Source organism: Protopterus annectens, chromosome 8.part0 (genome assembly GCF_019279795.1).
Source record: "Protopterus annectens isolate FY-2018-M chromosome 8.part0, PAN1.0, whole genome shotgun sequence".
NCBI lineage: Eukaryota > Metazoa > Chordata > Ceratodontiformes > Protopteridae > Protopterus > Protopterus annectens.
In genome coordinates, this window is record NC_056741.1 from 1,640,019,976 (window position 1) to 1,640,038,299 (window position 18,324).

General features: G+C 42.0%; 1 protein-coding gene across 1 annotated transcript in view; it reads right to left on the reverse strand.

Moving 5' to 3' along the window:
* Positions 1-18,324, reverse strand: part of NCAPD3 (non-SMC condensin II complex subunit D3) — a gene marked incomplete in the record, with an annotated part of 2,635,837 nt that overhangs the window by 559,649 nt on the left and 2,057,864 nt on the right.

Consider the following 18,324-nt stretch of genomic DNA (forward strand, 5'->3'; position numbering starts at 1 on the left):
ATAATATACTAGACCTGATCATCACAAACATGGGGACAAAATGCTCCACACCGGAGGTATATCCCTCACTAGTGAGATCTGACCACAAACTAATCACCCTGGATATACATATCCCACCTCCACCACCAGCACAAAAGACCACAGTGAAAAACTTCTCAAAAGCAGACTTCACTCTTCTTAAGACTGAGATGGTATCCTTTAAGCCCACTGGGCCAGTGGATACCACATCCCACAATGCTGAATCCTTCACAAATGCTTTCTATGGACATCTCCAAGAATGCATGGATCATGCAATCCCAAATAAATCCAAGTCCCTCTCCACCAAAGGCAAGTGTCCTGCATGGTGGACCTCAGCCATTAACAAATTGTATAACAAAAGAAGGAAGCTACTGCACGACAGAGCAAAATCCCATAAAGGGAAGACATCTCTGATCAACACTAGCAGAAAACTACGTTCTCTCATAAAAACATCCAAGGCCAACTTTGAGAGAAAAATCACTAAGGACACTAAAGATAACCACAAAGCCTTCTTCAGCTATGTTAGAAACCTGGGCGGAAACCCTCAGATATGCTCAGAGTTAGTTCACAACAACAAAAAATACACTGAACCCACAGATATTGCCAACATTCTGGATGACAGGTTCAGTGCAAATTTCTCCCCTCCCTCACCCCCAAAAGAAGAAATACTTATCCCAGCTGAATGTAATCTCCCTGTCATCTCAGATGTCCAGGTGAGAGCCGCCCTCAGCAAAGCTAAAAACACAGCACCAATGGGACCTGACGGTATCCCGGGTCGCGTGCTACGTGAACTCCAAGAGGAGCTAAACCCGCACATAAAAATGCTATTTAACCTTAGCCTTACTACAGGATATGCACCTGAACACTGGCATACAGCAACAGTGGTCCCACTCCACAAAGGGGGTACCCTCTACAGACCCTGGGAACTACCGCCCCATAAGCTTAACCAGCCTGGTCTGCAAAGCTATGGAAAGAATCATTATGGAACTCATAAACAGAGACATTGGGGACCTACAGACACTTGACCCCACCCAGTTCGGCTTTGTAAAGGGCAGATTCTACCTTATGAACCTGGTTGACTTTTTCGAAACAGTCACTAGAGCCATTGATGAGGGCAAAGCAGTCCATACAACCTACCTGGACCTGGCTAAGGCCTTCGACACAATACCCCACTCAGGCATCATAGATAAGCTCAACAGCTTAAATGTAAACCCTTATGTCACTAGATGGGTTGCAAACTGGCTAAAGGACAGAACCCATAAAGTTAAAATCGCTGGAGCAATGTCAGACTCAAAGCCAGTCACAAGTGGTGTCCCGCAGGAATATGGATGACAGGTTCGGCATTTATTTCTCAGATGTTAAAGCAAACATGGGAGGGTTGTGGCTGACAAAGTTCGCAGATGACTGCAAACTAGGCGCCATAGTCGATACACCAGCAGACACATACATCCTACAAAAAGGCCTCACAGAAACGGACAACTGGTGCCGGAGTCATGGCCTTAAACTAAATGCCAAAAAATGTATAGTCATCCCCTTTGGGAAAAACAAAGTACCCACAAATTATCACATAGACAGCAACCCACTGAGTATGGAAAAAGTAATCAGAGACCTAGGGACCGAAGTCGACAGCGACCTCTCATTTGACACCCATGTTGCCAAAGTGGTTAGAAAAACATTCTACCTTGCACACCTTATCATGAAGGGATTCACATCCAGATCCAAGGATGTCATTGTACCCCTATACCTCCCTCATCAGACCCATGATCGAGTACAATGCCCCATTTGGTATGTACCTCACCCGGCATTTGCAAAAGCTGGAGAGACCACAAATGTACCTCACCAAGAGGATCAAGGGTCTCCAACATATGTCTTATTCTGCCAGACTAAAGAAACTCCAGCTCTATTCAGTAGCATACCGCCTGCTCAGAGGTGATCTCTGCCTGACGTACAAGGCCATGTCCAATCAGGAACTGATGGACATGCTCCACCTCAAAAAATCCAAATCCAGCAGAACCACGAGAGCTAAAGACTTAAACCTCGGCACAAGTATGAATAGGACATGCTGGAGGGATAGATTCATAACCCAGAGGCTTCCCATGCTCTGGAACAAGATCCCAGTTCATGTTAGGCAGAGCCCCTCCACTGACTCTCTTCAAGAGAAATCTTGATGAGTGGATGGGAGATCGTAATTTTACCCCAGGGGTCACATCTGTGTCACTATTAGACAGGGGCACAGTAAACTAATTCTGTTATATAAGGGGACCTTCACTGTGTCACTACTAGACAGAGGCTTCGTATTCTAAATTTATTCTGTGCATTTTTCTACCATTTTATGGGGTGGCGAAAGCCACATCACTATGGCTAGGCTTACAAATGCCCCAGGGCAGATAGCCTAGTACTAAACTATGAAACTATTATCAAATTATTTTTTGTTATATATGAGTGGCATTTTGCCAGCTCATCTGCCTCTGGGAGAGGGGAAGGGTTTTCAAGTTGAACTGTAGCTCTTAATAGAGACAGGAAGCTTCAATCCTGCAACAAATAAGCAAAAATGTAGCAGGAGTTAATCTGCAGACCGATTTTTCATTGACATCACTACACCTCAGGCAAGGAGAGAGAGAAAGAATCGATCATAAAACAAAAGTTTAAACTGCCCAAGGACAACCAACTACAAACCTTGACCCAATTCCTGCCGCAATTGGCAACAAGGGTTTGGCCAAGCAATGGAGAAAAGAACATAAATCTAAACAGTGGTCTGATTAGGCTAATCATTGAATATAATGCCCCCTTTGGCATGTATTTGTCCAGACACACCCAACAACTGGAACACCCACATAGATTACTTTTCTAAAAAAAACACAAGGCCTAAACAACATGCCCTACATGGACGAACTCAAAGCTCTATCACTACACTCGGTAACCTACAGACTGCTAAGAGGTGACCTGGGTCTGGCATACAAGGCATCCTCCAACTCAATGATGGATTTACTGCAGATCAGTAAGTCTATGTGAAATACTGGACCTAGGGATCTAAGCATTTTCTGCAGCAACAACAGAATGGTTTGCCGGAGAGGTACATCTCACAGAGGATACAGTTGCTCTGAAACAGACTCCTCATTCACATAAATCAAAGTTCATCCTTGTCTATATTCAAGCACAATTTAGATCTACGGATGAGAAACAAAGATTTTTACCCCAGAACTGCCCGCTGTACTACTAATGGACACAGGCAGCTCTTAAGTACCTTAACCCTACCTATGGGTCCCCTCAAATTATATATGGTATGATTCCAGTTATTCTCATTAACGGTAATATACAATTAATGACCATGGGATGGGTAAGGCCAATCTCTAACCAAATGGTATAGATTATTTAGAGCACAAAAAATAAGGGAAACTAGCTAGGCTTAAAATGGCCAGCAAGGGCAGCTTCACTAGTACTTGCCTATGATGGTTTAGGCAGAAATGACAAAAACAAAACTAAAAAAAAAAAAAAAAAAAAAACAAAATAAAAAAAAATGTGCATTATAAACTAGTACCTCTAGAATTAATTAAAGTCTTTTAAAAAATAAAATGTTCTAGTAATGTAAGACACTGATGAATATACAATGTGAACTACACATTTATTCATTCATTCACGTGATAACAGGTAGTTATGTACTCACCATAACCCTCGATGTATGTGGTCCATCTCGCCTCCCATTCTTTACGCACGGGTTCAGAGCTGAGAATCGGCTCCGACTCAGCCAACTTATTTCTCTAGCACGAAGTCTCTAATTGGCTGGGCTAACCCGGTATCCCAAGATGCACCTCGCCCTAGCCCCAGATCTAGTTTGCAGCCATTCCAGTCGCACCCCATACACAACCACCACTGAAAGGAGCTCCAGCCAGAAAGGAAAGAAAAAAACTGACATTGAAGGGTTCTTAAGAGCCAATTTTCCTCCAAATCCTACAGGAAGGGGGCAGGTGGGAGGGTACGTAAGAATATGAGGCGAGTTATGGTGAGTACATAACTACCTGATGTTACGTGGTCCTATCTCTCCTACATTCTTTACTCATGGGACAGCGTCCCCAGCACCTCTATCCTAGGCGGCTCATAGGAAAATACTCCTGAGAACTGTGGAACCAAAGCAAGCTTGGCCCCTAGAAGCCACGTCCAACTTGTAATGAGTAATAAAGGTGTGAGGAGAGGCCCAGGTGGCTGCAGCACAAATATCATCCAATGAAAGCCTGGCATGGTAAGCTATTGATGTAGACACTGCCCTGGTAGAGTGAGCTTTGACGGAAAAAGGTAAATTTCTGCCTGCTGACGAATAAAGGAAATACAATCTTTGATCCATTTAGAAATTGTGCTTTTGGAAATAAGACAACCTGTTCTGTTTTCTGAGAAGGACACAAACAGTTGATCAGACTTCCTAACATGCTTAGTCCTGTGTAAGTAGAATCTTAGTTGTCTGTGCACATCCAACTGGTGAAATCGAAACTCTGCTTTATTGGAAAAGTTTGGAAAGAACACTGGTAACTCAATAGACTGATGAAGATTAACAGTGGATGACACCTTAGGAAGGAAGGACGGGTTAAGCCTCACGGAAAATCTGTCCTTATGAAAGGTCAAATACGGAGGTTTAATGGACAAAGCTTGAATCTCTGATACTCTTCTGGCCGATGTAATGGCTATTAGGAAAGCAGTCTTCCAAGATAGAAATTTTAATTCACAGGTGGCAGCCGGTTCAAAGGGCGGTGAAGTGATGGCTTGTAACACAAGGTTTAGATCCTATGGCATGACAGGTTCTGAAACAGGAGGGCGAGGTAACCAGGCGCCTTTCAAGAAGGCCTTACAGAGTTTATGGCCCATAAGAGAAGGCTCGTAAGATATATGAAAATTGGAAATTGCAGCCAGCTGCACCTTAAGGGTAGCAGACGCGGAGCCCTGTCGGAAAAGCATGGCTAAAAATCTAAGACCGACGGAATTGGGGCTGTGAAGGGGTCCAAACCTTGGGCCTGAGCCCAAATGGAGAATCTCTTCCATTTGCTGGAATAAATCCTTCTGGTGGAAGACTTATGAGATGAAGACAAGATGTGTACCACCTCAGGTGAAAAGAATGTTGTCTAACTAGTGATGGAAGTGGAGCAGCCAGGCTGTCAACCTGAGGGTTCGCAGGGAGGGATGGAGCTGTCCTGACATGTGAGTCAGTAGGTCTGGCACTGGGTCCAGGGTCCAAGGACCATCCACTGCGTACTGCTGAAGAAAGGGGAACCATACTTGTCGAGGCCAGTGTGGATCAATTAGAATCATCCTGCTTCCCAAGGATATGGCTTTCTGAATCACTCTTGGTAACAGAGGAAATGGAGGGAAAGCATAGATCAGACCGGGGGGCCAATCGTGGACTAGAGCGTCCCTGAGCGACTCCCCCTGTGGGGGGATCAGTGTGAAGTACTTGCTGCATTTGGCATTGACAGGGCTGGCGAAGAGATCGCAGCAAGGCTGACCCCACCTGTTGAAAATTTGAACCGCCACTCGGTTGTTCAGGGACCACTTGTAAGGCATCAGAATAGCTCTGCTCAGCCTGTCCACTATCACGTTGGTCTTTCCCGGAATGTGCGTTGCCACTAAAAACCATTGGGAAGACACTGCCCAATGCCGCACTCGCATGGCCTCTCTGCAGAGGGGATAAGACTTGGTCCCCCCCTGCTTGTTCAGGTACCATACCACGGACATGCTGTCCGAGTGAATTGCAATCGTTCCCAGAGGAAGAGCGCTTTGGAGTGCCCGCAACGCTAGTAACACCACTCTCATCTCTAGAACATTGATGTGCAGGTGTACCAGGTTGCCATGTGCCTTGGACTATCCTGCCAAGATAATGCCCCCCCCCCCATCTGGGAGGCATCGGTGGTCACTGTGGCCACTGGAGACATAGGAATCAAACTCCTCCCCTTGTCCAGATTGGTGGAACATAGCCACCAGCGGAGGTCCTGTTTGTACCGTTCCATGAGAAGTATGAAGTGGGAAAGAGGACGTTTCTGAAAGGACCACTGGGCCGAAAGAAGCCACTGTAGGATCCGCATGTGTAACCTGGCTAGAGGCACCAGCATGATGGTGGCAGCCATGGATCCCGGGAGCTGGAGAACTAACCTGGCCTGAACTCTCTTGGGGGCAACAATGCGTGAATCTGAGACTGCAGCACTCTTATCCTCTCTTGTGGCAGAAAGGCCCGCATTTGAATAGAGTCTAGCTCTGCGCCTAAAAAAACAACACGCTGTGAGGGCAGCAAGGCAGACTTTTCCCAGTTCAAGGTAATTCCTAGTTGTTGACAAAGTGTAATGGTAGCCTCCCTGGCTTGAATGAGGAGATGCCTGGTGGGGGCGGTGAGAAGCCAGTCATCCAGATATGGAAACACCTGGAATCCCCGATGTCTCAGGTGAGCTGTCACCACTGCCAAACACTTGGTAAACACCCTGGGGGCTGTGGTGACACCAAAGGGCAGGGCACGAAACTGGAAGTGACTGGCTCCCAGCCGGAAGCGTAAGTGACTCCTGGATGCCTTGTCCATCTTGATGTGGTAGTAGGCATCCTTGAGATTGATGGAGCACATCCATACGCCTTTTTCCAGCAAGGAAAAAATGGACTGAAGAGTGACCATTCGGAACTTGGACTTCAGAATGTAGTGATTCAATCGGCTGAGATCCAGAATGGGTCTCAGGTCTCCTGTTCTTTTCTGCACCAAAAAGAGTCTTAAGTAAGTTCCTGATCCGATATGGTCTGAGGGGACTGGTTGGTTGACTCCTTTTTCTAGCAGCTTTGAAACTTCTTGTGCTGCTTGATCCCGTTGACTGGGTGGAACATCCGGGATTCTTTTGACTGGAGGGGGTGTTGCTAAAAAGGGAATAGTATACCCTCCAGTAACTATTCGAAGCACCCAACGATCCTGGGTGATGCTTTCCCAGGCTTCCAGATGCAACAAAATTTGGCCCCCAACCGGCTCCAGAACAGCACAGTCAGGCAACACCTCAGGAACGCTGAAAGGAAGACCCGAAAAGGAATTGCGGTCTCCCGAGTTGCGGTGGCCTCCTCTGCCTCTAGGACAGCGGTCTTCCAGAAAAATTTTAATTTCCCCCTCCTCTGCCTCTGGAGGGGGACTCACCTTGAGAGGCAGGGAAAGACTTATGTGACTTCTTGAACCACATTTTCCCTCCTCTCTGAGCCTTGGGGTAAGGCCAAGAAGGAAGAGAGAAACGGGCCCCTACGGCAGATAGGGTCTTCCCCTCCTGTTCGCATCTGGTGAGGGTGTCTCACTTTGGTCCCGAAGAGTGAGGACCCATCAAAGGGGGTGTCAGTGAAGGAAGACTTAAAGGCCTCCGCAAAATGACAGGTGCATCCAGGCTTGTCTTCTGAGAGCTACACCTGAGCTAGTTGCCCTATTCGCCCCTTCAGCTGCATAGGATATGAGCCTCATGGACGAGTTGACAATGGAACCAAGGGTAGACAACTGGGCGTTAACAGTCTGCACTACCACCTCAGGCATGTTACCAGTCAGAGTGTCTCCTAGCTCCTTAAGGAGATCTCTCTGGAGCCGAGTAAAATGACAAAGATAATTCAGCGACTGCAAAGTAAAGGTCGCTGAAGACAAGGTACGCTTTCCGTACCGGTCCATACTCCTGGACTCCTTGTTAGGAGGATGGACGGAGGAAGAAGCCTCTGCAACTTCCTGCTGAGTGGCTGCCGCCACCACCAAGGCATCTACTGAAACCCCTTTGGTCAGGAACTCTTTCCCTGGGGGAGCAGAAAGAAACTTGTTTGGGCACCGGTTCCACGGAATCAGGGCTCTCCCACACCCTTCGACAAATCAAATCCAGGAGTTCATCGAAGTGTGGAGGCACCCAGGAGGCGGAGGGTTGAGCTCCGAAGGCCTTGAGGAATACAGACTCCTCCTCAGAGGGGGTCTTGGACAGCCAGTCGCCTCTCTGTCTCAAGATCTCCAGGATGTCGGAGAAAGAGACAACATTGGAGGACGACTTGGGGGACCCTTCTGACTCCTCGAGGTCGGGATCGGAAGTGAGGGACTCGTCCTGGGAATGTATGTGCTTCCTCTTGCACAACATCTTTCCAGGGGGTCCTCGGGCACTGACACTGAGGGGCCCTCAGAAAGTTGGGGACCGCTCATGGGGGTATCCTCAGACCTTCGGGCTCCGCCATCCACGGATAGGGGGGAGTCAGAGGCTCTAGCCGGGGTGTAGGGGGAAGGAGTGACCAATCCGGGTGATGTAACTGACGATCTGGCCAGTGCTCTCCTCATGGCCTCGAAGGCAGGTCCCCCCGAATTCGAGGACCGACCCATCTCTGAGAGCACAACCGGAGTCGGGGTTCCCCGAGCCGATGCACCAAGAGGGAGGCTCGGAACTGACAAGACTCCCAAGTTATCCCCCTCGGGTCCGACTGAGGAAACCCGAGTACTGAAACCAGAGGATGGAACCGACATGGCTGGAGCCGACGTCGGCTCTGATAAACTCGCAAGGGTTATCGGAGCCGACAAGAGAACATCACTTGGCGCAGAGCACTCTGGCTCCGACGACACAGGGGGTGCTCGGAGAAGGAATCATCAATACAAGAATAGGGACTGGCTCTGGAGCCGACTGGGTCGGAGCAGAGAACAATTTTGCTAACACCGGCGACTGCAGGAGCCTCTGGACCACCCTATCCACATCCAAAGCAGACAGCCTAGAGGATTTAGAGGAAACAGAAGTAGATCGGGATCTCCTACCTGGAGACTCATGCCTAACACTGGGTGACCGGCTCCGAATTGGCTCCAATAATATTGGGGCAGAGGCAGACTCCAGCACAACAGATACCTCCTGCAGCCCTGAGGACAAGAGAGCTGAGGAGGCAGTATCCACTTTCGAAACCTTCTCAGGGGGCTCCGAGGAGACAGATGGAGCCGGAGATCTTTTCTTGGCCTTGGAAGTCTTAGACTTTGTACTAGAAGAAGAGTCTAAGGACTCCTCAAAAGAAGGCTTAACCAGGCCCTTCAAAATCAGCTTATTTTTTCTTTCCTGCAGTACCCTCGGGCTGAAGGCGTGGCAAAAACTGCAGGACTCTTGCAGGTGAATAGCGCCAAGACAAACGCAGAGAGAATGCCCATCTGTAATGGACATCTTGTAGCCACATTTTGAGCATTTTTTAAACCCAGAGGGTTTATGCTCTTTCTGCTCTTTAGACATAGTAATAACAACACCCACTCAACCAACGACAGACACAAGAGGAAGGCGGGAAAAAACAAACTACGAACAGCCAAGGAAACTCTTATTTAAACGTTTCTTTGGTGCAGCAAGGAAAATCTAACTAACGACCAAAAAACCAAACAAAACACAAGTTTACTCAAAAACACACACACAGGAGAGGACTGGGTCCTCTAATTTAAACGGGCCTAGCCCGCCAAAACAGAGGGATACCCACAAAACACACCACTCGCTTACACAGTACACTCACAATGAAAAACTAGCTATTAAAATAGCTTTTTACAAGAGAACAGACTGCTAAAGACTTATGAAAAGTTTTGAAAAAGGGTAGGTAGCCACAGCCAAACGAGACCACGTCCTAACTCTACGAGCGGCAAACGAGATCTGGGGCTAGGGTGAGGTGCATCTTGGGATACCGGGTTAGCCCAGTCAATTAGAGACTTCATGCTAGAGAAATAAGTTGGCTGAGTCGGAGCTGATTCTCGGCTCCGAACCCGTGAGTAAAGAATGTAGGCGAGATAGGACCACATAACATCACGTATTTTGGAGGCCGATAATAACTGCTCATTTTCCTGTCAGCCAAAGTCGCTTATTACACACATCTTAGTTTTTCCTCTACTTCTAAAAAATCATTTTTGTTAATTCCATACTTTTTTCAATTTTATTACTGTTTTTGACCCTACTAATTAATGTTCATTTATTCACCACACTTTGTATGAAATGGAAACGTTTCCTTCAGGGACAAACTGTTGTACCAGTAATAATAATGGACGTTTGGCCACCTAAATTTTGAAGTAAAGAAATGACTCCTGGAACAAAGAACAAAATGAATCTGTCTCACACTAGTGCCATATGGCCATGAAACTTGGTTCGGCCTTTCTTATTGCTCCTTTAAAACATTTAGCAACTAGATATGTAAGCAATATTCTGTTTTTGAGTGTAACTGTTGGTATATACACGCACACGTCTGGTGTATTCTGGTGACAGACCTTATGTCTACACAAAGCTGGCTGTGGAGAAAAGCCAACATTATGTACAGCCAAACATAGTACACTGCTATTATACAATAAACTTATTTTTAAAAGTCATCCACGTTTAAAACACTGATGCTGAATGATGGTGTCTTACACGTTCCTTCTCCACTAAATAATTTCCGGAAACATTCTGGATGGTCTACTTGTGCAAACTGTGTACGTGAAGGTGAAAGGAGTGTGAGCCTAGTAATCTAGTATTTTAGTTCTATGTTAACACAATCTGAAATATAACGTGACTGAAAGTTTTTTTTACACCTAAACAATACAGTCCCCTAATGTCTTTAGCCAGTACTACCTCTGTTTTAAGTGTGCTCTGCCTTTTTAGTGTAACATACAGTGACCATAAGATACCCGTTTGCTTTGCAATTTAGTACATGTAAATGCTAGGCTTAGCTGTAAGAAACATTTCCAGAGGCTGCAGATGTTTTTGACAGAACATATTCCTTTAGTCTTTCGCCCATTTATGCACTCATAACTGACAACCTTGGAAAAGTTCACATGAGGATCTGTTGTACAGGAATCTTTTACCTTTTGGAAATAAAGAAATGAGAAAAAAAAACAGCCTTAATTTGTTATTCTGCAGTATTAACATGTTTCAAATGTTTCAAACTCATTCCTGTGGGCAGACCTGCAGTTATTATGGCTGCATTGATGGGTACACCCACTTTTTATGTTTATGAATATTAAATGAAGGCACTGCATAACTGCCAACATGAGTAGTTTGTTACATTTTTTTTTTGCTCGCATTTTAACTACTAATATTAAAAAATCTATCTTCCATCCTGAAAAGGTTATTACTGTACTTGCTTTTGTATAACAGCATCCTTAACTAAATCTTTGAATAAGTATGTCTGTGAAAAATGCATGGATTTTAAGTTGTAATGTGCATTTCATATTGGGATGCAATACAATGAAAAATGAACTGTGTTAAATTTCTCAAGGTTACAAAAATTAGGACATTAAATTGCTTAGAAACATGTCTTCTTTACTAAAGGAGAGTACACAGGGACATAAAAAAGGTGGTGCAGGTCCCTGAAGCAAAAAAAAAAAGTCACTAAGATATAAGCAAAGAAATACAATCCAGATGTGCTCTCCATCAGTATAGAACAGAAACATTTTTGCTATACATTTGATCTACAAGTAGACCCTTATTGGTGGGCCAGCAGATGGCTTTATCTTCACCAGAATAAAGCAGGACTTGTTTCTTGGACAACTCAGTACTTACAAGTTTGCATACCTAATGCCAGTGCCTGCAGCAATATAACTAACTACACAAATACATCAATCCTCAATGAACCAATGTACCCTTAACACCTGCAAGCATAATTTCCTCCAAATCCAGAAATAATACTGAAGATTTGGTGTACAGTGCCAACAAAGTAATTCTCAAGGGAATATCTGACTTGCAGAGATCTTTTAACAGTAGAGCTAGATAGAAAAGTAGTCCACGCATAACGAGATTGTGGAACTGGGAGCCATCAAAAAGGCTGCTCACAGATTAACTTATTACATTCCAGTGACACCGCTAGGTGCATCTGCAGTTAACTCCTACGGAAGCCTCTAGGCATCAAATATTGCTTGTTTATATTTGCGTCAATAATTCCAAAACCATGCTATGTACAAGGTTTTAAAAGATTTCATCTTAAAGCTTCCACAATGGGAAACAACTGCATTAATATTTGACCTCTGTTTAGTGCAGGAGGTAAAGAGATATTAACTGTTGTTTTTATGATATTAATTTATATAGATATAATTTTCACATTTTTCTAAATATTTGCCTTCTGTGTAGAGTTTGCATGTTTTCCCTGTATTTGCGTGGGTTTCCTCCCACATTCTAAAGACAAGCGTCTGGAGCATTTCTCCCAGGGCCTCCACTGAAAACAGGCTTTGTCCTAGTTGGACTTTCCTGGTCAACAAATGTTAAATAAAAAAATAAAATAAATATTTTAAGTTATTTACAAAATATTATAAATGTAATAGTTACCGTGTTTACTGTGACTTATAAAATTCAGTTTAAGACCTAGAACCAAAACAATACTAACACTATGAAAATAGTTTGTGCTGAAGGGTTTGACGTTTACACTTTTTTACATAAGCCCTATGATTCCAGAGACATGAACATTTGTTTGAAATCAACAGACATAATTTGGTTCTGCCAAAAGGCCCATAGGAAGTTACAGTGCAAACTTCCTGAGCTCCACTGGACTGAATGATTAACTGAATCAGTAAGGAAATACAGTTGTATACGGGCACTCACTGTAGCCATAGATGTACAGTACATTCCTAGAAGTACAAATAAAAGGTTCACTGCTGCAGTACATTCCTAGATGTATGAATACAAAGGAGCACTGCTACTGTATTTCCCAGATGTATGAATTAAAAGGATAAGTGTTACAGCGCATTCACTGGCAAATGAATAAAAGGATCGCTGCTGCTGTATTTTTCACAGATGTCTGAATAAAAGAATCAGTGCTGTAATATATTCACAGATGTAGGAATAAAAAAAGATCATTGCTGCAGTATCTTCACAGATGCATGAATAAAAAGGGTCAGTGTTCAGTATATTTTCAGATGTATGGGATTTGGCTGCAGGAGAGAATCATCCTTCCAGACAGCTATCCTATTGAACAGGTAAGAGGTTTTATTTATTGATTTCCAGTTATTTACCAGGTTAAGTGGGCTTGTGTTCCAACCTTTTTTAGTCATAAAATGGACAGAAAAAGAAAAACAGCAAAATAAAAGCAGCTGTAATGCTATTAGCTAGAATTCAGGCTAGATACAGAAAATTTGTAAACAAGCAGAACCACTGTTAAAACTGAAAACAACAAAACACCGCAGCACAGTACCAGGAACCATACTTAACTCCACAATGTTAGCACTTTCGTCGACAAGACTTCTTCAGACACACAGAAAATTTAAAACACTTCCTTAAAATACTCTCTGCAAGTCATGTGAACACCATCACATGACAAAGAACTTGGTTAAAAACACACACACAATTCAATAAAATATATAAGGTTAAATTAATCTATTGTATGTTTTCCTTTTTAAAACACTACTAACATTGATCATATCATTAAGACCAGATGGTACTGTGACATTTAACAGAATTTTCCACCATAACTCACGTTCCTCTAATAAAATTAACCAGGGACCACGCCTTGGGAGATGTTCAACTTGCTCCAAAACACAAAATGAAAAACTGTGTCCATTGAGGGAAGAAATGTGTCTCCATAAAGCATTAGAGCCTTAGATTTCCTGATGTCATATAGGTGTTTATAAATATGTTGCCTCAACTTCCTTTCCGTCTTCCCCACATAAAATGCCGGGCACAGTTTACATACAGCCATGTACACTACACTCCCTTCACCTGGCAATTAAAATCACCTCTAACCTTAATCCTAATTTTGTTGACAACACACTCCTTAGTTTCTAAAATATAATGACATGAGGAACATAATCCACATTTTGACATTTTTCCTTGCTTGGAATGTGGAAGACCCCCCCCCATCCCATCAAACAAATTCTTAAGGGACTTACCCCTTTTATACACAAACTGGGGACCTACCCCCAACTTCTCCAATAGTTCAGCATGGTTGGTCAATAACTGCCAATTCTTCCTATTAATAGCTTCAATACGGCCATAATCCAAACTAAAAGTGGTAATGAACAGCGAGCAAGTATCTCCATCCACCTGTCCATTATCCACCAGAACAGACTGTTCTGCCGGACACTCGCCCACCTTCCCAAACTCCTCTCCCACTGGAACACAAACTTGTCGACTGGCCAATAACGGTATAAAATGACCCGACTGTCATTTAATCAAAACTTCCTTTTTAATATTACTAATGAGATGATCAGGATAACCACACTTCAAAAACATGGAAATTAAAATCTCACACTCATCTACAAAATCATCCCATGAAAATGCCATCCTGGCTGCTCTGACCATTTGACCCTTAATAACAGCCTTCTTCTGGCTAAATGGATGACTACTACTAAAGTGCAACAGACTGTTGGAGAAGGTGGGCTTTCTGTAAATTCTGGACGAAAGTTCGTTAGATAATGGGTCCTACCCCAACAAAACATCAAGGTAATTAATTGTACCCTTACCTATACAGTGTGAAAAACACAAAAAAGTAGTGGAGTTATTAATATACTCCATGAATTCAACAATCAAGTCCTTGGGGCCAGACCAAACCAAAAACAAATCATCCAAGTACCTGGTGTATAAATGAATGTACTGGAAATACTGTGACACAAGTAAAAACTCCTGCTCCCAGGCAGCCTTGACGATGTTTGCAAATAATGGGCCACAAGGGGCCCCCATGGCCACACCCGTGACCTGTTTAAAATATTGTCCCTGGAACAGAATGTAATTCCTGCCCAATAATAATTCCATCAGTGCGGTCAGAGTATTGACCAACACCTGATCAAGCCCGAAATTGAATGACAATCCTCAAACCACCCAAGGCCCAAATCGTGTGGAATATATGAAAACAAATCCTGGACATCGATAGTGATGAATAAATAATCAATACCAGCGTCGATCTCATTACATCTGGTCAGGAAATCCCACGAATCCCTACACAAATGAGGAATATTCATAACATAAGGCTTTAAGAGATGGTCAATGAAACGTACAATACCATAGGTTTTAGAATTGCCTGCATTCACAATCGGCCCAAGAGGTGGGTTATTGATGTCCTTGTGTATTTTGGGGAGTCCAAAAAAATTGGGAATATAAGGTGAATCATTTACCATATATTTGTGTTGCTCAAAAGTAATTTCACTTTGAATAAACATATCACATAGAATTGTGTCAATCCTGTTATATGCTATATTTAACTCATTACGAGAACACTCCACATAGCCATCCCCACACAGAATATTCAACACTCTCTGTTCATAATCTAGCTGCTCCATGATCACCAACCCACCCCCTTTACTGGTTGCATGACTCGGATGTTAGATGTAGCCACGAAACTATTTAAACATTCCTTCTCCACATAAGACAAATTCTGTCCAACCGTCACTCTTTTTATTATTAGCCAGCTGTCACAGGTCCAATTCACACACTTGTTGAAATACATCCAAAACAGGGTGTAAATCTGGATTTAAAATACTAGGTACCTGCACACCTGGGGGTTCACAATTATATTGTCCATACCACCAAATATAAGGCTCAAATTCAATTTTCGTATAAAAAGTTTCAATTCCAATAAAGTTTGTACCACATTAATTTGCCTACCAAAGGAATACCCAATGCTGAACAAGTCCACAAGGGTCACTAGAAATGTCCAATGCACTATAGGTATACACAACAAAATCATTAGTGCTATTAGAAATAATATTTACAGTACCTAAATTGGATTCAAAATCCTTATTCAATGGCGATTCCGCCCTGCACTGAATGACTGGTTCCTCGATTGGAACCGCTGTCATTGTTGATGTACAGGAAAGTTCTGATAGTCCTGTCTATTGCTCCGTAAACGTTCCAACCGCCTCAGCTCCACATCCCCAAATGGGTTTCATTATTTACCAATTTAGGTACTGTAAATATTATTTCTAATTCGAATTTCATATAGCCCATCAAATAGCAACAGAAAACTGTACAAGTCCAAGAGCTACTTCCTTGTCTGAGTTTTTTTTTTTTTATTTGACCACTGTGGTACATAATCTGAAACTATACCAAAAATGAAAACTCAACCAATGACCAGTAAATTTAAACTTTTGAACCAAAGTATCATTACTATTTGAGAAAAATAAAGTGTCTTCTATAAAATTATATTCCTGTGCTAATTTCATTTGGCAAAAAAATTTACAGACCACTATATATATATATATATATATATATATATATATATATATATATATATATATATATATATATATATATATATATATATATATATATATATATATATATATATATATATATATATATATATACACACACACACACACACACACACATATATATATATATATATATATATATATATACACACACACACACACACACACACACACACACACACACACACACACACACACACACACACACACACAGTGTGTTCATTTTTTCAGGACAAATGCCAGACTGACATTTAAAGAAAATGATGATGTATGATGAAGTTTCACAAAAAACTGAAACTCTTACCATCTTCATTGGGCTGAATGGAGAAAATGCCAATTTTGCAAATATGAGAGGTGTAGTGCGGAGGAGTTGTTATATTTAATTTTATTTTGTTTGGGGGACAGCCTGCAAAAAAAATGAATAAAATAAAAAACCTAATAAGTGAGTATTTATAATACTAGGTAGAATCAGTGTTAAATATGTATTTTATATAATTATAATTTTATATAATGTCTGTCACTTTAAATATTTGTAGTAAGTAATGAATGTGTTTAGAAACTTGGTGGACGTGTTGTAGGAAAGTGCAGGCATGTTTGGAAGTATGGATTATAGTCTCCTGTCACTTTAAATATTTGTAGTAAGTAATGAATGTGTTTAGAAACTTGGTGGACGTGTTGTAGGAAAGTGCAGGCGTGTTTGGAAGTATGGATTATAGTCTCATTTCACGAAAAAGGAAGAATAATTGAGATGGTTGTATGTAGTATTTAGAGAGATGTAAAAATAGAAGGAAATACTGCAGTTGCAAATGTTAAGTGGTGTGTGAATGTAATGGAAGAGCTGTGAATAGCGAAGAACTTAAGTTAAGAAATATGTTCTATGAATGATTAAGTCAGAGGTAAATTTAGTAAAGAAACATTGTATACAGCAATATGTTTATTTTGATTTTGGAAGACTTTTCAGTTTGGGTATTTGTAAAGTGGTAGTGTTATTTGTAGGATTTTGTTTTTTTGGATGTGCATGGTTACTGGATGTACATGGTTACCCTGGTGATGGGACATATCGCACATGTGGTTGGTTTATGTCAGTATTTTGTGTATAGGGTTTGTGAATGTTGGTCATTTGATAGTCGGTGATTTGACTTTTCAAGATTGTGAATGTTCATTTTTTTCACCTCTGTCTTTTAAATGTTGGTGTACTGGCATTTCATCCTTCTGATGCAGACCCATATATATAATATGTAGTAAGTTCATAGTTAGCTAATCAAATATGTAGCATTTACTCCATATGTGTCGCATCAATCACTTATTTTATTTGGTTACTGTTGGACATGTCAAAAAAATTAATTAATAAAAGGCATTTTATAAACAAAACTGATGGGCTGTGGTATCTAAACAGCCTTTAATGCGGACTGCAGGGATATTACCAAGTCTTTGTACTGTCCCAAAAGTCATGACTCCTTATTTGATGGTGTGTGCTGATTGCTTTTTTTGAGAGCAGCACTATCACAGAGATAAGAAATGAGTTTGTAGTAGGAGTTGGAGGGCATACACAGTAGTATAAGAATTAAGGAGAAACCAACAGTCTACATGAAAGTCTAAATTTGGTAAGAGAGATTCAGATTTTAGATCATTTAAGAAAAGAGAAAACAGATCAGGATCAAAGGGAGTGCCATAAGCAAAATGCCCTACTTCAGAGAACTAATTCCTAGTACTGACTTGGTATATTCTACCACAGCGACCATTTCTGACAGCTGTACTGAATACATTTTTGTAATAAGAAAGAATATCTGTTAACCCAGAAGCACAAGTCATATTTAAAAAAATCCATTAGTCAACATTGTTCATATTATTAACCATGCCTGGTTTCGAATCACAAAACTCAAAGCCATTCCTAGCATTAGGTAATAGGTCATATTCATGTGGTCTAGAACTTTTAATAGATTTTCTAGGCATTTTTTTAATTATTAAAACATCACATTTTAAACTGCAACATGACTGAAGACATATTAAAAAAAAACAAACCACATTAATAGTTTCCATTATAATCGTCATGCAATACACATTTTTAACAGCTTTCACTCACACCTTCCCTCCTCCTCCTGATTATTCTGCATCTATCATTCTTACAAATTACATTTCTTTGTATGAAATCTGTTCCACCGCTTTTGTAAAGATCCCAT